Source organism: Doryrhamphus excisus, chromosome 4, assembly GCF_030265055.1.
Source record: "Doryrhamphus excisus isolate RoL2022-K1 chromosome 4, RoL_Dexc_1.0, whole genome shotgun sequence".
NCBI lineage: Eukaryota > Metazoa > Chordata > Actinopteri > Syngnathiformes > Syngnathidae > Doryrhamphus > Doryrhamphus excisus.
The window spans coordinates 4,900,595-4,923,128 of record NC_080469.1 but is presented as its reverse complement, the minus strand read 5'-3'; the positions used below and the strand labels follow the sequence as shown (position 1 = coordinate 4,923,128).

At 38.5% G+C, this 22,534-nt stretch overlaps 1 protein-coding gene and 1 long non-coding RNA gene across 10 annotated transcripts in view; one reads left to right on the top strand and one right to left on the bottom strand.

The window, feature by feature from the left end:
* Positions 1 to 22,534, top strand: part of fbrsl1 (fibrosin-like 1) — a 331,766-nt gene that overhangs the window by 14,244 nt on the left and 294,988 nt on the right. The gene's annotated exons all lie outside the window — the stretch shown is intronic.
* Positions 1 to 22,534, bottom strand: part of LOC131127537 (uncharacterized) — a 40,145-nt gene that overhangs the window by 13,220 nt on the left and 4,391 nt on the right. The window contains exon 2 of the long non-coding RNA XR_009129510.1: positions 3 to 89. This is a non-coding gene — a long non-coding RNA (uncharacterized LOC131127537). The remainder of the gene's footprint in view (positions 1 to 2; positions 90 to 22,534) is intronic.

Below are 22,534 nucleotides of genomic sequence, written 5' to 3'. Positions count from 1 at the left end.
ACAATGTCAGATAGAGAAGATGAGGTGCGAAATGTATCCCACATCTCGCCTGAAGACAGCTGGAATAGGCTCCGGCACCCTCCGCGACCCTCGTGAGGATAAGCGGTAGAAAATGAATAAATGAATAAATTAATTGGATATGACACAAAACTCATTCATTGCATGTGCATGGATCTTTTTGATTTGCATCTTATGAAATGTGTGACATTTCATTTTTTAATGCTTACTTAATATAATTTGTATGAACAAACATAACATTATTGACTTAAAGGTGTTGGCTTAATTTTGTGCAACGGAAGTGATTACATTCATTATGTGTCCTGGACTCCATGCAAGATAATCTATATCTAATATCTCACTATATCATAGCCTGGTGTACCCAGCATGCCTTGCGGATACTTTATAAATAACAGTGCTCATGACAGCATTTTCATTTTGTTCATTTTGTCATATCCGCCGTGATAAATAACATTAAAAAGAATATTTCCTGTGCTTGATGTGTGCTCGAATGTTGAAATATTGACCATTTAATTATTTCTGGTTGGGAGGAGGAATGTTTACACCGGATATTCCCCCTGGGAAGATACTGTCTGTACCAATGCTCCCCCATTGTTATGATCCAGTTCTGGATGAATTTCTGCTATTTGTTATATATATATAGTTATATATATATATGTTTTATAGTGTGCCGACTCGTTGCAGGCTTTTGCTGGAACACTCGTGGAGATGGAGAAGCTTTATTTACATTAAAAGACACAATTTGCCTTGTCAGATGATCGGCACATTTTGTGGAACAAATGTTTTTAATACTGCACTGCAGATGGAAATAAAAAAAAAGCCAAAAACCCACAACACGTTCCACAGCGGCTGTAAGTCAGTCCACATACCGATAATATTGTCAATATTTACCACCCCAGAGCTGGCGGCTAATGCAGTGTTGAGTCCTAACTTGCTTGGTTATGACGCAGTACAAATTACTATGAATCTTAAAATAATAATGGTGTTTCATGCCACACTGCTTGCTAAACAACAATCCATGTCACTCGTCTTCAGCACTGTGTAGTGTGCAGAGAGCGAGCTGATAGCTATCAGTGGTTTCCATCGTGGAGCCCTTTGTCATATGGACCTCTGTAGCTCCTGTGTTCAGATCATTTTTCCCTGCTTGTTTCCTCACCCTCTCAATGTGATTGTTGTACCTACCTGAATAGCGCAGCTCATGTTAATATGTCAATGTGTATGTTCTATTTCACGTTTTTATTAATGAAATGATTTGCTTCTTTTCTGTTCGAGTGTGTTTTTATTTTACATATTTTTTTGAGTCAAAATTAAGCATTTCCAAACATAAAATGGCTAAATGTCACAGTCACCATTCTGAAGATGCATTCAAAACAATATGTAGTATTCTACACTGGTCACTGAGTGGCAGTAATGTTACTGTATTGTCCGGTAAGACACACAGCACCAGTGTTAATCGTCTCAACAACATTTTTTTTTTTTTTTAATCTCACTAACAGGGCGGCACGGCGGTCTAGTGGTTAGCGCGCAGACCTCACAGCTAGGAGACCAAGGTTCAATCCCACCCTCAGTTTGCATGTTCTCCCCGTGCATGCATTTCTCTGGGTACTCCGGTTTCCTCCCACATTCCAAAAACACGCTAGGTTAATTGGCGACTACAAATTGTCCATAGATGTGAATGTGAGTGTGAATGGTTTGTCTATATGTGCCCGGTAGAAAATAAATGAATGAATCTCACTAACAAGCAGAATAATGTTGAAACATAAGCGACTGCTGCATCCATAACCCAAGTTAAGCTAAGACACAAAACTAGATGTAACTTCAATAGCACCGGTTTTGACAGGCCATAGTATATCCTAGTATATAGCCTAGTATTGCTGGGGTTAAAGTATTTATATTTTTAGTATAAATAGTATTTATTTATATTTACTCTTATTTTGTCTACTAATTTGGGTATTACCAATATAAAGGTGATGATAGTTTTTTATAGTATAAATAGTATTTATTTATATTTACTCTTATTTTGTCTACTAATTTGGGTATTACCAATATAAAGGTGATGATAGGTTGTTTTTTTATGTGTAGAGGGCTCTCATAAGAAGGTTGTAAACAGGTTCTCTCTGCTCCAACTACAAAAAAACACTCCATTTATAAATCTGGAACCAATGAACCGTGAAAAACAAGAGTATATCCATTCCTATAGTATATATCCATAACCCTGCTGTTGCCACATTATTGGATTTTCTTTTTTGACAAGATATCTATTTTAACAGGCTTGACCTCTTGCCAGCTTTAATGGATGTCACTTTATGAGTGTTTTAATCGTCTGTGAAAGTCAATGTTGCGTCTTTGTGCTCAACAGAAAGACTATACGTTAGAAATATAATGGGCTATATACAGAGATGTGACATATGTAAGATAGGCACTACAATAAAGCCTGTAAGCTTTGTCATCTGCAGTGAAATGTAGCATATAAAATAATGCATTCAATTGGGGCTGTCTATACTCGCACTCACTGCATTGCTTATCCTGTCCAGGCAGCAACAAGGCCCTCAGTATTTAATCTGCTTGTTTCTCATGCATGTGTCAAAAACTTAAAACTGCATCTGCTTCCCTTCTGCACATAGCTTGTTTCAGAGCAGCCACTTTGTCAGAGTATCTGAAATGAGGGCACACACCACGGTGCCAGCACAACTAAAACCAAGCTGTGGAACGAGATTAAAATTACAACCACACACACACACACACACATACGCACACACAGCCCAAGCACAAGGCTGGTTGCTGAGTCAATAAAGAAAACACAGTGAATGAGAGAACATAAACAGAACTCTATGCCAAGCTACTGTTTGCATTCCCCATCTCGTGGCCTGCAAGCTCATCAGCTGCATTACCAGCATGCAGTACAAATAGCATGCTATTTGGAACAAGAGTTTATTGTATCATAGCCTTTCATTGAAGTGGCGACAAGCCCTTCACAGTCATAATGCAGTTTGTTAGATGACAGGTCATAGTCTTATTTATTATCACAGGGAAGGCCTTAAACCAATAAAAAAATGGTAAGATTTCATTTTAGATCAGTTGTAGTGAATGATTTTCCAATCTGTAATTATTTTTTGCTTTACTTGCTTTTATGCAACACTCTTGACACAAAGCACTAAAGTAAACCTATTTTGTAATTAGTGCGTTATCAAGTAGGCAGTTGCTGGGAATGAATTTATTTAAAATCCAATCCTGGTAACACAGTTTACAGTGTTCCTTCACTACATCGCGATTCACCTTTTGCAGATTCACTGCTGGGTTTTTAAAGTGTTTTTTAATTTGCATATTGTGTCAGTTATTGTATTTACTACTGCTACCAGTAGAGGTTGTTTTATACTATATAATGTATGTGAGAGTTGAACATAGTAAAGATGTCGTAAAGAGCCACAACAGTACAGATTGGCTAAGGGAGAATCAGTCTCTTTCAAGAAATTATTAAGTGACTCACTATGTTCACTCCTCTGACGTGCCTCGTCACGGCACCGTTTGGCTGTAGCATTTTTGTTTCCTTGTTAAAGGGGAACTGCACTTTTTTTTGGAATTTTGCCCATCATTCACAATCTTTATGTGAAACATGAACACATTTCTTTCCCTTTTCTTTGCATTCTACCACAAGAAATGTCATGTCATGGGAAATACCTATACATCATACTCAAGTATGCTCTACTTGCTTTTTAAGAATTATCTTTAATAAAACATCTTAAGTTACTGGATTGCTTTACCACATAAAAAGTCACTTAAAAATGTGTAGTTATTTTTACTGAGACTGTATCTGCAAATTATTATACATTTGCTTATTAAAAATGCTTCACATAAATATCTTAATTAATATAAGCTGTAATATGCAGTTTTTCTTAAAGGGGACCTATTATGCTTTTTCCATTTTTCTGACTTATGAATTTAGTTACAATGTTGTATTCTCGTGTTTCAGATATTGAGGATTACACATTTGGAAGTGAACACTCGTTTTCAAAAGGCGCACTAAAACTGCCCCTTTGTGATGTCACAGAGGGGCGGACGTCCTTATATGGGTGTGGCTGTAAACCAGTGAAGCTCTCTGCCCTACTCCTAAGCTAAAGCTTTGTGTACTGGTTATTGTGTGTAGCTGCTCTATAGGACTCAACAACTCAATACTAAAGGCCGAAAAATGAGCATAAAAAAATGAGCCCTTTAAACTTTCACTCTAGTGGTGTAGCTAGTTTATGACCATGTCTCATCTTGTGATGTCTCCTATAATTCAGAACTACAACTAATTGTTTAAGTATGGTTTTCTCACATGGTTTAAATGTAGAACTAAAGTAAACAAAAAAACGACAAAAAACATTTTTTTCAGTTTAGGTCTAGACATTTTTGTTTTGCTTTTCATCTTTTACTCACCTTTTGCAAATGCATCATGGCAAATTATGCACATTTTATATCATTCTCCCTTCAACCTACCACTGCCACAAATAGATTTCATGTCCTGTGAGAAACTCTTTCAACTGAAAAAAGGTCCAGTTCTGAACATACTGCTACTATTTTGGCATCAAAAGGTGATCCCTTAAGGGGGTGCCACCATTGTTTACAGGCTTGCAGTTCAGTCTTTGTTTCGGGGACAGAGTCCCCATGGCGAGATTTGGCACGATTGTCCTTTCCGTCCGTCCCTTCTCCCCTCCACTCGTGCACACTTTCACTGCTCTGTACTCATTCGGGCCTCACCGTCACTTGTTTGAAAAAAAAACAAAAGACTGAAGTTCATACTAATACACTTTTTCACTTATATCACAAAGCTATGTTGACTTTAAATAACGGTCTTAAAAGGGACGTTTGAGTAAAAAACATAAAACCAGACAGCAGAACAATCAACTGAAATCAAGTAATTTGCACATTAAAAACGTAGTTAGAAGTATTTTGAAATACCACATCCTACTGTGTATATGAGAGTAAGAGGGTTTATTTTGATCAAGTCTTTTTTGCATAGGGCAAACACGAAGTGAAGCTTCTTTTTTCTTGTCATGTTTTGATCTTGCGTGACATAATGACATAATCAAATTTGCATAATTGGCCATGACATATTTGCCAAAGTTTAGTAAAGATGAGTAAAACAAATATTTAACTACACATGACAAACCTAAATTAATTTCCTAATAAATCTGATGTTAATCATTTGACATACCTTAAAAACTGTACCACTCACAGATCTCAATCACGTTTTGTTTTTGGGATCAAGGACTTTCCTTGTGCACACAGAAGGACATAAACAGTGACAGAATGTCGGTAAGTGATGGTGAATTTTAAAACAAAGAGAGAGCACAGAGGGTAGTATCCCATCCTCCATGCTTAATTGCTTCCTGGCAACGGAGGAAAGCTTGTTCTCAGTACATAAATCCTCCTATTTTCATTCATTTGCTCCAGGTGTTGATAAAACAATTCCCCTCCTGGATAATTTCCCCTTCATGCCTGCCAAGACATTCAGAGGAAGAGGGAGGAAACCCTGGTTCCTACCCAGCACACACATTCTGTGTGTGTGTGTGTGTTTGTGAACGGCTTTCCTTGGTGTTTTCAATTTGCACAATAATACAAGAGGTGTAAAACTGCTTCACAAGATGTCAGGCTCCACTGGGCGAGTGAACATGCTGTATGTTATGTGTGTGCAATGTGTGCAACAACATTAGTCACTTTAACTGTGCAACCAAATCAAAATGTGAGATCAAGAAACGACAGGAAGAGAAATGCTTTAAATATTTGTCTGCAGAAAAAAAAAAGTAGTGCCATGAGTTATGTTATGATGAGTGCAATATTTTATCAACTTAAATGTATCCTCTTGTCTGTCTCTTCTTGTCAAGTCAGGTCAATTCCTTAAGCACCATTTCACAGTTATCTCAACAAACTTGACACGCAATCAAGTTGCTGACGGAGAAAAAAGCCGTAACCAAGACTCAGACGTGTAGTGAATCTGTCTGTTTCCCTGTGTTCAGTTGACTGATGAAAAAATAAAATGTTTTATGACCATTACAACATGCTTTTATTACTGATAGCTGACAGCCATTGTATTGCATTGTCTTTATTGGCTCTGGAGCTCATAAATGTAACTCAAGCTCATATACCTCCTTCCAAACCGAGCTGTTGGAACTGGTAGAACATGCTTGAGATGTAAAAATATGACTTTTGCAACTCTGAAATTAGACCAGTTCAATTGTTACTTGCCATACAATTCCGGCATAAGTCCAATATAATGCCTCATGTACTCAAAAATTATAAAATGTATAGGTACAGTAGAAATCCTCCCCGAGTCCCCCGACTCTAAGTGGGTTTTGAATAGAAGATAAGGGAATCTTAAAGAACCAAAACATATGAGAACCAGATTGTTTATTCCTGACAACAATACCTAATACAGACGTCCGGGCTTATCTGCAGTCCCTGTATACCTACAAGTAAGCGGATCTTATTACAGCACATTTGCAAAAAGCACCCTTCCTTTCCCTGCCCGACCTTTTATACACTCAAGATTATGTAAGAGGCTGGAGTCCTGGACCAATCAGCTTTCGCCACTGCCCTGGCTTGAACCGCTTCTTTCATGGTGTTTCTGCTGTCGTTTGTTCGCAGGGGCATCAAGGCATCTGGAACATTCTGCTTTTCCTTTGTTGCAAAGCAAGCTGTCATATGCGTACCCGATGTTTCCACCTTAACTGTCAGTTGTCACGTTACTCCTTTTTTTGTGTGGGTGCGTGTATAAGTATTTTTGTCTGTATTTGCGAGACTATGTGTTTGTTATAGCTTTTATCTTTAGTTAGCAAAATTGAGAAAATACCTTCATTACTCACCACTAATGACTAATAATGTAAAATCATGGATGCACAGTTTAGGCTGGCGATAGAGAAAGCGTTTCACCGAGCATATTTACATAATCCACACTACATGCCTGTTGGAATTCCATTAACGACTTACAATAGTATTTTAACTTTATTCACCACACTGCAAGTTTTGAGGTTGGATTGTCTGTGGAAGTTCTTCCAAAGTCAAAAAATTTTAGTTCGCTTGTGAGTTTAAGGATGCCCAAACAAAGTCAAAAATCGCTATGCTGGATGAAAAAACATTCAAAAAAATTCAGTGAATTTGCAGGGCAGTGAATGCTGAATTGCACGGATCCACTTTGCATACATGAGTAATGTTATGCTTTAAGATTTTGTAATTTTGTAATAGTACTTGAGACCTATTCAATTCTGATGACATTATGCAATGTTTTCCTCATAGATTTCTTGTAATTCAAAAGACAAAAAACGAATTGTGTGGTCAAACAGATTTTTTGTACATAAACACAGGAACTATGGGTTGCTTCAAGAGCACTTTGAACGTTTACAACTTCATTATATCATGACATTCTGTTCTCAACTAAACCCGTCAACATATCCATTTATGGCATTGAAGACAGATCTAGGACATAATCCACAGCATTCAAAGGCCCAAAGCAGAATCATTTGCGTTTTGGTTCCTCTGGCAAAAGAGCAGGCATTGTTTGGAGCAGAGGACACAATCGTGTTTCTGTCTAAATCCAGCACAAATGAACACTTGTCAGAGCTGAGGAACGTGAAAAAGGAGAGGAGAGAACTGTTCAGGCATTGGTCATGACAAGTTATTACTGTGCTTAAATTGTCTATTACAACCTCTGTTTTCTTTGTTTATGTTTTCATGATTTACAGCTAACAAATGTAGCTTTTGTTAACGTCACTTCCACTTAGAACTTATTGTGGCTTCAGTCTGTCACAAAACTGAGTGACAATTTTTGAAGACTACAGCTTCAGGTCAGTTTCAGTGGATGTGGTTACAGTATGTGTATTAACTCAGGCAGCACAATTAATCACATTAGAATTGCCATTCGTAGTCACACCTTAATGAAATGTAATTTGTAAATGTCAACTTAACTATCCTGCTACATTTTAATGAGTGACATACGCAGCATGAAACTATCACTCCAACACACTCAGTCATCGAGAGATAATGTGGCATGACATTACTGTACGTGACACACAGCAGCAGAGAACAAAGTGAATCGAATCAGCACACCATCAAAAAATGCGTGGAGGAATATCTACAAAACAAACAAATGCATTAGAAAGCTACCCCAACAATGGAAAGATGGCATAATAGGGTCGAACAAATGTGAGATAATTGTAGCTGTAAGCAAGAATACCATGACTTTTACTTCATCTAGAATTGGACAGTCAGACTGTAAATGATATGAATAATATTCACAAAAATGAAAGGGAGGATTTATTGCAGGGCTGCTGTGATCTGGCTTGCATTTCCATTCCCTGGTTGTGTGTAGGCAGATGACGATAGCTGCAAATGAGCTTTGCAAATAGTGTGACATTGTACGGTTACGACCGTCAGTGTGTAACTCACTAATTAATTCAACAAAGATGAGTAACAAAATACCATACAGTACTGTGTGCCGACTTTAAATGTAAAAATAAAATGTACAAAACAACTTCTCCACATCCAAATCCAATAAATCCATCCATCTATTTTCTATGCCGCTTATCCTCACTACGATTGCTTGTATGCTGGAGCCTATCCTAGCTGTCTTCGGGCGAGAGGCGGGGTATACCCTGGACTGGTCGCCAGCCAATCACAGGGCACATATAGACAAACAACCATTCACACTCACATTCATACCTATGGACAATTTGGAGTCACCGATTAACCCAGCATGTTCTTGTGGGAGGAAACCGGAATTCCCGGGGAAAACCAATACATTCACAGGGAGACCATGCAAATGGCACATGGAGAATTGAACCCAGGTGACTCCTGACTGTGTGGCTTATATGCTAACCATTACACCGTGCAGCCCCCAAATCGAATACATTTTTATTAAATTCCAATTCCATTCACTTTTGTTGTACCCTTGTCAACCAATGTGTCTATCTACATCCTACTACTACCATACTACTGCAAAAGGTAGTGTTAGTACAATGCAGTATTTTATACCCCTCAATTTATGGTTATGTTTAAATGACAGGCCAAATTGAAGTAGAACATCAAAAATAAGGAGTCTTTTTATCTTTGAATGTGGTGGGATTGTTGAACTGAACAAGCAAGGCCTCTTGCAACGTGCCATTGCTGCCAAGGTTGGCTAGTGATTACACGATCCTGAGGGTTATGGGACAAAACGATGCAAGTGGTACACACACAAAAAAATCATTTATACAGGCTTGTCTGTAAAGACATTGGCCAATCCTCGATTCAAACTGAGGTGCTTATTGATGCTGACTGCTGCCCAATAACCATAAGACCTGCTATACCTATACTGTCCTGTATATCTGTATTTTCCATACAGTAGATCCCCACTTCTTTTGGGAGTTGCTTACCAACAAATGCCAAAAATTTCGAGTAACCTTGAGTCGCCAAACAAGCAATTGTGTCACAGTAGTGCATTCCGGGATAGCCCAATAAAGTGCAAAAACGTGATCAGTGAAAAAAATAAACATGCAAAAACACATAACAATCATGGGTTTTCTAATGACCAAAAATCCACTAATTTGCAGGGCAATGAATGGGGAAATCCACTGTACAGCAGAATTATGGGCTTACTCTTAAGTGTGAATCATAATCTTTGGACCTTTATGACATAGACCTGTCGTGCCTGAAAGGTTTGGTAATTGCAGTATTTAATATTGTGATTATAGTTTTGTGAAACACCATGAAAGCAGGCATGCATGGTCAGACTATCCTGCGGTTGAAATGCTGGTTTTCCTGCTGCTTGTGTTGTGGTAGGTCTGAGAGGCAGCTTGTCAAAGTTAATCAGCCCACAACTGTTGGCTAAAAGCAGACATCCTGACTGCATTGCAGTTCTTTTTCATGCACGCACTCGCGTGCACACAAAAAATACACACACTTACACGCAAATGCTCACTGAATGCACAGGAAATACAGGCTGTGAACAAATTTATCCTCTCCCGGGCAAGTCATTAGCGGATGGTTGGTTGATTACTTTGACTGAACCTGCACAGATACAGTGATGTGCAACAATCCTCAACAATCCCACCATTTATTCAGACGACATGAATTGTTATTACCCTGGGTGTAATGGTACATGTATTCGTAATATTCATCCCATCCATAAGCAAATACATTGCAGCCCAGCCTTAGGTTAGTGATAGTGCCTAGGAGAAAAATCGTCTTCTGTTGTTAAAGTGTCCTGTTTGGGACTCACTTGAGACATTAAATATATAAATAGACATATATAAGTATAAAACAGTATACCATTGTTCATCAGAAATCGTGTCCAAGACTAGAACAGGAACTATTAATGATGAACTTTTGGTAATAAGGAAGTTTACTTTGCTAAAAAAAATACAAGTTTAATTTAGAAATGAACCATTGACTGAACCGAGGTACAGTAATAACAGCATTATAATATGTCAGAGTTTCCGCTACATGTAATGGATAATGGTGCAGTGTCATGGAAGTGAGGTATTTTTTTTCTTTTTAAAGTGAAACCTTCTCTGTCTCTCGGTTTTTCCCTTCAGGGGTCACCACAGCAAATCAATCTCCTCCATCCAATCCTGTCTTCTGCATCTGTCTCTCTCACACCAACTACCGTCATGTCCTCCATAAACCTCCTCTTTGGTATTCCTCTACGCCTCCTACCTGGCAGTTCTACCAATATATTCACTATCTATCCTCTGGACATGTCCCAACCATCTCAGTCTGGCCTCTCTGACTTTATCTCCAAGACCTCTAACATGTAATGTCTCTCTGATGTACTCCTTCCTGATCCTATCCATCCTGGTCACTCCCAATGAGAACCTCAGCATCCTCATCTCTGCTACCTCCAGTTCTGCTTCCTGTCTTTTCTTCAGTGGCACTGTCTATAGACCAAACTGCCTGCGCGTTAACCACTCGATCACCGTGCAGGCTAACTGGACTTAATACATACCTATAATTTTCACAGACATACTGAGTTTATTACTATTGAGGAATTATGTGTAATTACGGGCTTGCCGGCGAAGCGGTGAGGAGGGAGGCTGAGAGGAGGGAGTACTTTCTGTGTCAATGCTGGCCTGCCAACATGTATAAAGTTATTGTAGTCAAGATAGAATTTGACTCTTCAATACGTGTGAGTGTGTGGGCGGGAGGCATGACAGAAAATAAGTGAGAACCACCACTGCTCTATACATTGAACAGCAGGGATAATGATTATTAATTTAGAATGTAAGATTAAATCCAATCATATGATGAATGTAGCTGCAAGTAGCAGTGAGTGTAGCGCACTGCACTGTCATAACTGCCATTAATCACACATTCACCTGGAATTGACAAAGCCGCACACTCTAAGTGGTTTCATATCAGATGGGGCCTAAGAGAAGACCAGACACATTATGGACCCCATTGACTCCAAAGTGAACATTGCACTGATGCATTCTGAGCTACGAGAGCGTTGGTAGTGCTCCCACTTGTAATGTACATACATATCTATTTGAAATGGCATCAACGGACGGCTCTAACCTGAGGCTGAGTGTTCATGTGTATCTGTATGTACTGCACACACTCCATCAGGTCACCCTCCGCTCCAGAGGAAAAACATCCCCCACTGCCCTTCCAAAGCATGTTGTTGTGTTGCTGTTAGTCAGCCTCTAATTAGAATGCAAGTCAGGGAACGCTGGCATCAGCCCACGCTTGCAGGGACATTACTCCTCTATCTAAATATCACCAGAGGAAGTAGGTTGAGCAAGTATATACTGCCAGTAATTATGAAAACAATATTAAGTAGCACATTCATAATGATAATACTTACATTAGAGATTATCCATAACCATCTACAAATTATTTTATGTATCATGTGAATGTGCATTGGCCTTTTACACAGAACCAAGTGAGCTATATTGCCACACCAGTGTGGGATTTTACATTGTGAAGTGCCATTCGTCGACATGTTTGTGTAGCTAGGGATCGTTCATTGTTGAGAATATACTTGACTTTGTGGAATACATTGATTTATCATGTCTTAAAGCAACTCAAGCAAAATGGAGTGGGCTCATTAACTCACAAGCTCATTAATTTTCTCCATAGACGTTTTCATGTGTTTGGCTTTCTTACCAATATTTGATTTAGTGATATTCTAATTTCTGATCCTGATATCAACCAGTACCCCTAAAGGCTCTTCCATCAAACTGATGTCGGGTTACATCTGGAGTCATGAACACATTATGCCTCTTTTACGGTGATGCCAAAGCTATAAATACTTCAATATGTTACACAAGTTGAATGAAACGGAAATGAAATTGCCAAGAAAGGGGCCGCACGCTGGCCTGGTGGTTAGCATGTTGGCCAATCAGGACAAAGATATGGAAGATCTGGGTTTGTGTCTCTGTTTGGGCATCTCAATGTGGAGTTTGCATGCTAGGTTAATTGGCGACTCCAAATTGTCCATAGGTATGAACGTGAGTGTGAATGGTTGTTTGTCTATATGTGCCCTGTGATTGGCTGTGAGTGTACCCCGCCAACGACAGCTGGGATAGGCTCCAGCATACCCCCAGGACCCTAGTGAGGATAAGCAGCATAGAAATGAATGAATTAATGACTCTGAAAAAAAATTGAAGATGCCGTACTGAATGAATGAATCAACCCAAAAATCGCATACAAAATGAATCATACTTCACAGAATAATTGCAATGATAATGAAGGCGATGCACTTGTTTCAGTCTTTTCCTACTTCTAGAACTGAATTCCGGGGATTTGGTTCCCATCTCCACTGTAGTGGTGCCTCCAACATTCTTAACAGACATTTAGATCCAATGGAAATGTACAAAGAGTAAATTCTTGCCTTTCCATTTTTCCTCTCCGCAGTTTGCTCCGTGCGCTCGGCTCATCTACTCCACTGCTAATGCCAAGATGCCTCGGGCACTTAAAGGAGTGCTCTATTTTGTTTACAGGGAGTTTTACCAGGGATAAGAAAATGTTTCTGGGTGATTATCATGTAAAGGGTACCAGGGAGAGAAGATACCAGACTACAGTGATTTGAAGGCCATATAAAAATATACCACAAACTTATTGAATAAGCAGGGGAAACAGCGGCGAGTACTTCCTCCATGTTTGTTCAATTACAGGCCATTTGTGCATCGCTTTTTTCTGACGTGCAAATGTGTGAAACAAAGACGATGAAATAAATAATACAAATAGTAGAAATTACGACATATTATGGTCATTTTCACCCTTTGTATTGAGTTGGGAACTCCTATAGAGCAGAAAGATTTTTTAGAGCTTCCAGAATCTGCACCTATTCCAGCTGTATTTCCGTGGATTTCCAACACAGTCTGTTTTTATTTTATTACACCCATGGCCCGCCTCCGGGCATGCCCACTCCACTCTGATTGGTCCGACTCAGCTGGTACAGACTTTATCCGGGCATGCCCATATAAGTAAGGACAAGGCTCATAATGCCGATGTTAGAAAAAAACAAGCTTTCAAAGTCATCCCAAACTTCTTCCAGGGCGCATTTCCAAATGTGCAAACTTCATTATCTTTATCCCGACAATATAAAATTCTAACAATATTTATAGGTCAGAAAAGTGGAAAAAGCATAATAGGTCTCCTTTAACATGTCATTGTGCACTAAATGCATTTTTCTGCATCTAAAAAATGTACTTTGACAAAACGTTACACCTTGTTAAACCTAAACAGCGTCTTCAGCACACAATGTAACTGCAATTGAATCATGAATCGGTATGCTGGAGACTCAGGAAATAGTATAGGAGCTGATTTCAGCACTTGTACACAATGGGAACTTGTGAGTATTTCTGGGTTATAAACATCACCTACCATTGAAGCAGTTAGCCCATAAATGTTTTAGTTTGGCCATCAAAGCTCTGAATTTGTTTTTTTAAACACCAATAATGTTCAATACAGTCCAGACCTACGGGCTTACAATACCATTTTATTACAGCACTGTTTGCACACTATATTGTCTCGGATTACTGCATTAAACATGTCACACTGTGATACAAACACAGATACTTTACTCAAGAAGAAGAAAACCCATTAGTTTGAATGCATTTATAATGACCCTGGTGCTGAAATTGGGTCAAGCAAAGAAGATACTCCTGTCGACAAGAGCAATTATTTGTTTAACAAATCATGAAGATAAACACACACACGGATGAGTCAACAACATCATACTCCAAATAATTTACATTTCATGGGAGATTGGGACCAGAAAAGAATCATCATCTGAAAAGACAGGTAGCAAGATGTTGATGCAGTAAAAGGCTTTTGCTTGACACTGTTACTGTGATTGCCTCAACAGATACTGTATGTGAGAGATAAAAAGCAATGCTGATTGTGCAGAACAGCATGCTGTTTACTCTTATTATCCACAAAAGGACTGTTGGCTTTTCAACAAGCAGTATCCACCAACATTTATGAAGTGAAATGTGTGCAGAAAGTTATTTTTAGTGCATTAGGTGAAGCTGAAATAAATCCATTACCTCAACCGCTGCTCCTTTTTATGCCGTATTGCACTTATACTTCTGTGCTTTTTCTGACATTATCTCACTAGCATACGGCTTTTTTACTTTATTTCCCCCTAAAGTGCTCTTATGTTTGGACAAATCAATCCATTGACTGAGCCGTAAAACATTGCAATGCATAACTACTGCGTAATAAGTGTAATTTATGTTATCAGACACTCGCACTTGTGTCACAGTTGTGGAATGTGTGCTTATTAATATGGTAACATGAGTTCCCCTGACAGAGCATCGATAAATATAATAAGCACTTTTATATGCATATTGTGACCGCACTGTATGTGTCACTATATTTAACCTAATTTTGCCTCTTCTGTATAATATTAAACTGTGGAAAGGATGCAATAACTAAATATATTATCCGCTTATAAACTCCAAACCTGGATCGACTGACTACACTCTACACTACATTTCATTACTGCCAAGTCCATCTTAATTCTGCTACCTTAATTCATTCAACTCTATTTACACACATGCATGCTATATAGTCCCCATCTTGTATTCCATCCTTGAGTGTCCTTGTCAATGTCAGCATCCGCTAATGTTATGAACAAATGAAGCAAGGTCAAGCATTTGTCTCCCATCTGTATAAATAAAGCATGTCCTTATGTTGCGGCAGGAATACCAACGTGTCAACAGCATCAGGCTTAGCAGCTGTGGTAGAGATTTTGCTAAATAATTGTGACTTCGCTGGACATCGCGAGTCCACTGTTTTCAGCAGGTTTTTAAAAGGTGTTTTTTCCAAGGTTGTATCGGGGACCAATGTGATAAGGATGCTTCTCCTTGCATGAGTGCATCCGACATCACACACATTTCTCATACTGGGGTTTGTGCCAAGTTTTAAGGTGGTGAAATATGATTTCCCAATTTCTTATTTTTTTGCATGTTTATCGCCCTGTCAATGACAACACACTTGAACACAAAACACAGTTTTTAAATGAAAATGCTACAATGCTCTATGTGAAAACGTGATTGCCCCCTGTGTTGAAACATATTTTAAATGTGGTTTATCACAACAGTTCAAGTTCAAGGGTTAAAGATTATGAAGCCATTTCTAAAGCTTTGGGACTCCAGCAAACCACAGTGAGATCCATTATCCACAAATGTCGAAAAACATGAGACATTGGTAAACCTTCCCAGGAGTGGCCAGCCAAGCAAAATTATCCCAAGAGGTCACAAAAATCTCCAAAGAACTGCAGGCCTCACTTGCCTCAGTTAAGGTCGGTGTTCATGACTTCACCATAGGAAACACACAAAAACAGCCTGCATGGTTAGAGTTCCAAGACAAAAACACAAAGAACATTAAGGCACATCTCAATTTTGCCAGAAACATCCTGTTGAGCTCCAAGACCTTTGGGAAAAAGGAGATCATAACAGTAAAATATGGTGGTGGTAGTGTGATGTATGGGGCTATTTTGCTGCACAAAGAACATTAAGGCACATCTCAATTTTGCCAGAAAACATCCTGTTGATCCCCAAGACCTTTGGGAAAAAGGAGATCATAACAGTAAAATATGGTGGTGGTAGTGTGATGTTTGGGGCTATTTTGCTGCACAAAGAACATTAAGGCACATCTCAATTTTGCCAGAAAACATCCTGTTGATCCCCAAGACTTTTGGGAAAAAGGAGATCATAACAGTAAAATATGGTGGTGGTAGTGTGATGGTATGGGGCTATTTTGCTGCTTCAGGACCAAGGAGACTTGCTGTGATAAATGGAAGCATTAAATTCTGCTGTCTACAAAAAAAATAATGCTTAATGTTGATGCTTGATTGCAATCTTATTTTTCTGAATAAAAGTGGCGTGAATTGAAATGTGTTTTTGAAACAATTTGATTAATCGATTAATCAGTTATTAATATCGTTTGTTTCAGCCCTACGTCAGACTCTATAGTCTCTATACTCCTTGCTTCCACATTGCCTTCTTTGTAAACAGTCACGTCAAGGTAATAATGACATCAATATTAATTTAAGCCATTTGTTCATGTATGGTATATTTATTATATGCATTTTTAATTCTGTTGTACATGCAAAACTAGAATTACAAAGCTAAAAACACTGTTTTTGTCAACATATTTGGCTTCCAGGAAATAATTAGTTTGATGATATCTTATGGGAAAATTTTGGTTCGATGGATTAATGACACTAACAAGGTTCCACTATATTTGCTTTCTTGTAGTCTTTGAGTTAATTTCCTTTTATTTAATTGTCAGTCACTGCATGTGTTTCAGCTAAGCTAGGGATGTGTTTTCTTGTCAAAAAGCCATGTAATCTCATTACCCTTCCACATGTGTTTTGATTTAGTAAGTCAGCGTGTAAGTAAGTATGTGTGTGTGGCTGGAGAGTGAATTTCACTGGCTGGAGGATCACACATAAACTCTGAGCACTTAACTTTAATGCATTTCTGAAGGGTGAGAAAGTCTGTGGGCGCGTGATCTAAGTGTTGACATTTTATGCATACGTGCATGTGGATTGCTGCAAGTGGTTACAAATGCCGCAAGTTGCATATTGTCTTGGTATTAGTATTTGCAGTCAAGACCCTTGAGACCTGATCTGTGATAGCGAGCAGCTCATGGAAGTAGTTTGGTAAGTAGTGGGGGTAGGGACTGGAAATTTCCTGTGTAGTCCAGTCAACTCAGGGGTGAACACCAGTGTCAAGTGTTGGGTTACAGCTCAGTGCAAAAGCATTTTGGTGAAAGTACCTGTGCACTTTCACCACCAGCAGCAGGGATTCTGCCAGGAAGTCACACATACTGTACAGTACAGAAGGTATAAGGTTACAAACAAGAAGTTATAGCATGTGCAAGTGTTTATTTACATGCACACATTGACACATCTTCATTTGCAGTCGTCCCTCGCATGGGATCATGAACACCACTGCTGCAGCAATCGCTATTATAAATCGCTTAGTAACATAAATCAATTTATCATGTGTCTATTATGCCTGTGAACATTATTCATCCAGGTCTCAGGTCTTATCTATCAATAAATTGCATTTATTGCCATGGACACCCAACGGATACTGCCAAGTATGCTACTATTCCTCCATTTTTTTTTTTTACATTCCCACTACATGTGTCACAATTTTGTGAGTTTGGCAGTTGAAGGGTTAATGAGGACCATATGATTTCTGCGTTAACGGAATTAAGGGCCAATAAAAACAGAATTTACTATTTAGCTCGGAATCCCCTGGAAATCATGTGAATGAATGTTGGTATTGTGAGGAGAAGGAACGTTTGTGTGGGGGAGTATTTTCCCGACGGATGGCTCAATCGTGCCGGAATGTCATTACACACAATAAACAGCCCCCCCCCCCTTCCTCCGACCTTAACATGTTGAACTGGCAATAAACACCAGTGAGAGTTGGCATAACCTTCTCTTATGGAGCTTGACGTGTTAGCTTTGTTTAACTTTAGTTTACTTTATATAAGGAGCGTTTTACAATGCCTGATAGCAATGCCTCATGTCTAACTGTGCAAACAAAAGACTACATCTGGAACTACATCTTCCAAGCGTGTGCATTATTGAAGATAATAATAATGATAGCAATGTGTGCAGAGGCTGACACTCATTAGAAAAGTTTGTCCAGACTTGATGTGTACTGGACTGTAAAGCAGAGTTACAAGGTAAGGTTCAATACGTTAACAGGGGTCGGTACACAAGAAGTCATTCCGATAAGGCTAAGGTATCGAAAAACAGGCATGGCTCAGAAACCATTGAGGGCAATAACGAGGAGTGCTCGGACATGACATGGGAGTACAACAAACTTGCAACTAACAGGAGGAACCGGAGGGAATAAATCGGAAGCAGGTGACGTGGAACACCTGTAGCCAATCAGGCAGGAGGCTGGAGCTACAGGATGAAGGGCAGCAGGTGCAGTCACCTGACACAATTACTGGGCAAAACTGTCCATGGATGTATTAAATGTAGAGCTGGACCAAAACAGGTTGAATATCGATATACTATATATATATCCCTATATATTTTTTCCACAAAGTGATTTTGACAAAAGTCATAGCCAAATATGCATGCAAAGTTTAATTAAAATGCATGACAAGAAAACAAGATTTACATATTCACTATATTGACAGTTACTATGGTACCCATTATGTCATTGTATGGTCATATTCGGTACGAGGTACATTATTTAAAAAAAAAAACAAAAAACCTTAAACTGTATTATGGAAAGCAGGAAGTGAACAAATGTAATAAAATAAAAATAAAAAGTACCAGATGGAGGGGTAGGATTTAATAAGCTTTGCTTCTTCCTACTCCTTTTGTACATGTAACTGTGAACTGATTATGTGATGCATTCAATTGCAATCTGATGCATGTTCAAATGAAATAAAACCATTACCATTACCATATTCAAAAAGTGTGTAAAAATAAAACAAAATAAAAGTACATTTAGAATACTACATATACTGTATTTATGTACTTATATGGGCAGGGTACATCCTGGACAAGTCTATGATCTTTGGTCTATGATGGACCAGCATATAACAGCATGGTCCACCAGCTAAACCAATACCAAATAGCATAATTTCCATTCTGGTCTGTGCTGTTTTTTTTTTAGAGGGTGGTGCTTTGCCAGAACAGGGTGAATGGGGAGAACATGTTTGATTATGTGATTAAATGAAGCCATTTTTACTATGTAGAATATTTTGCTACACTGACTCAACCCGATATAATTTCTTTTGGCCCATTAATGTTGTGTAAAATTAGCTTTGGGGGTGAAAACACAAACTACCGGTACTCGGCGGAGGTAATTAAAGATGTATGACTGATGTTCCTTTAATATCTGCATGAATAAATGCATCATTATAGCACTATAGACACTACTATTGCAAAGAAGAGTGCATGTACATAAACACGCCCTGTAAGTATAAACACACAAGAACAGACATGGATGAATGAAGAAATATTCTAATGTAACATTCGCTTTGCTATTCTGAAAAACAAGTTCTGCAGTTCAGCTCATTTCCAGCCCTTGAACACAAAAAAAGCCTACAACAACAGGGTTTGAAATAACACTAAATTGACTCTTTAGGGTTCCTCTACTTTTCCTAGTTGTCATTCTGCATTTGCCTGAAGGCAGGTTATGAGAAAAATACTTGTATTATGTGCCATTTTTCTCAATTCACATGGTACTTAAAGAAACAGCTTTAGTCTTAAACATAATTTGTCATTTGAAGAATGAAGCCATTTTAGTCTTCAGCAGTGTGCATTAGATTATGTTGTTCACAGGATTGTCTTTGCATCTAACAAACACTTGCCATTGTGTGGCCTGATATTGATACTTTTAACAGTGGTGTACTGCTCTTGCTGTATACCGTATATTGACTTATTAGTTACTTATCCTGTTGAGGAAACTGCACCTTCTAAGTGTAGTCAGTCATCAACCCTGCATCAGCCGCATCAATCACTACGCTACTACTGGCGAATACATCAACAAAAATGGATGCAATTAAGTAATGGTAATGATAATGGTTTTATTTCATTTGAACATGCATCAGATTACAATTGAATGCATCACATAATCACTTCACAGTTCCACATGTCCAAAAGGAGTAGGAAGAAGCAAAGCTTATTGAATCCTACCACTCCATCTGGTACTTTTACAATCAGTTCACTTCTTTTCTGATATTTTTTTTTTCATTTTTTATTAGTATTGGGTATTAGTATTACTAAAACTAAAGTTAAACTAAAATAAAAACCAACAACTTCTGATTCAGACAATTGCTCATAGTACAAATTCTGTCAAATGCTTGGATGTCAGACCAAACAGGTTTCTAAAAATCAATATTGGCTACCTGAGATACTGTGGAAAAAATATCTCTCCAAACACGGCATCAAATTAGCAGACCACAGAAGATCAAGTGAATACAGAGACACCATCCTGCTTGGTGGACTGTTTTTTGTTGTGAGAGAGGTTGTGTACCACAATAATGCACATTAGCACTCAAAGTCATCATAGTATCAGCATTTGGGAGGAGATATGAGGTGAAAGAAAAAAGGGGTCAAAATTATTGTGATTAATCGTGATCAAATATTTTAATCACTTTAATGATGGTAACTAATTCATTCAATTAATTAATTTCATTTGGTTTGTCTGGTTTGTTTGTGTTGATGGGCTTTCTTCTGTTATTGTTCCTGACAAAACAACAAACCTCGAGAGACTGTACGACTGACAAGAGGGCTCACTTTGTTCAAACATTTTCTTCATGGAGGAAACATGCCCAATGGGCTGAAAACAAGCACACAGTGAACCTTCCTGTCTGTTTGGAGGTGAGAGAACAGAAACAGACACACATGGACCTGGCAGTATAGCGAAACCGAGGAAAAATGATCAAGTTCATTTTTATTTATTCATTCATTTATTTTGTACCACTTATCCTCACAAGGGTCGCGGGGGCGTGATGGAGCCTATCCCAGCTGTCGTTGGGTCAGAGGCGGGGTACACCCTGGACTGGTGGCCAGCCAATCACAGGGCATATATAGACAAACAACCATTCATATCTATGGACAATTTGGAGTCGCCAATTAACCTAGCATGTTTTTGGAATGTGGAAGGAAACCGGAGTACCCGGAGTAAACCCATGCATGCATGGGGAGAACATGCAACTCCACACAGTGTGGAATTGAACTCGGGTCCCCTAGCTGTGTGGCCTGTGTGCAAACCACTCGTCCAACTTGCAGCTCATTTTCATTTATTGTGTGATTAATTCATATATTTATTGTTGCAAGACTTTTTATTCATAAAAAAAATCGAGATCCAGACCCAGTTAACCCATCTGCATTGCAGAGTTAGTTAATTTCGGAAAATGCAATTCATTTTCTAGTGCAACTACAACATAATCTTTTCCCTGAAAACTGCAGGCTCAGTCTGTATTCACGGTTTGCTTTTAATATGATATTGTGCCTGTCTTACTTTTATACAGAAAACATAATAAATATATTTCTTACCAACCAACCAAATAAACACGTTCTGCTGTACATGTGGGAACGTGAGCCGTTCCATGGGTCAAAAAAAGGCGGAACCACGCTTTTAACATTTTCATAGGTTGCAGTAAGTTATGGAAAGACTCTATAACAGGAGGGTAAATGTGCATTTCCATCACTGTAGACATGCAGGTTCCTGGTGTGTTAGTAATAGACTGATTTAACGACATACTGCTACCTCATTTCCTGCTGCTTTTTGCTGACTGACTTCACACCTGACTCTGTCTGCACTTACACACTCTCATCCACACACATGTAAGAAAAACTGGTGTTACCTTTGTCATACTGTGTCACTCTCTGGAGAGACTAGATAAGACTGCAACATATTGCGCTGCAATAAAATAAGGGTTGTATCACTTTGCTTTTTTTCCTTTATTTTTACAGCAATACCTATTTTTCCTTCTAATGTGACACCTCAGCCAAATGCTACATGCTGTGTATTACAATATTTAACTGAGGCTTTAGGTCAGGGGTCTCAAACTCAATTTACCTGGGGGCCACTGGAGCTAGGGTCTGGGCGAGGCTGGGCCGCATCAGGTTTTCCAAAAAAAAAACAAAAACGTATTTATTAAAAACAGAAAAATATACCAACTTTTTCAGTGCTTTGGTTCCGATTTTCTACAATAAAAGCTCTGATAAAACATTCCACTGTTCTCAAATATCTTAATTTTTATTTTTCTACACAAAATAAGATGAAAAATAAATAAACAAATCAAGAATAAAGAAAATCAATCAATCAGTAATAAATAAATATAATTATAATAATAATAAAATGGCAAATAATAAAAACTTAAGAAACCACATATAGTTGGTGGGTAGACAAATTATTTTTTTCCAGATTAAAATGAACAAAGCATTATTAGAGCCCTGTAGACATGACAAAACACGACTATAGTCACATTTATACTTTTTTTATTTACAACACATTGCGCAACTGCAGGGTCTTGAGACACATGCTAACTCGCAAACTAG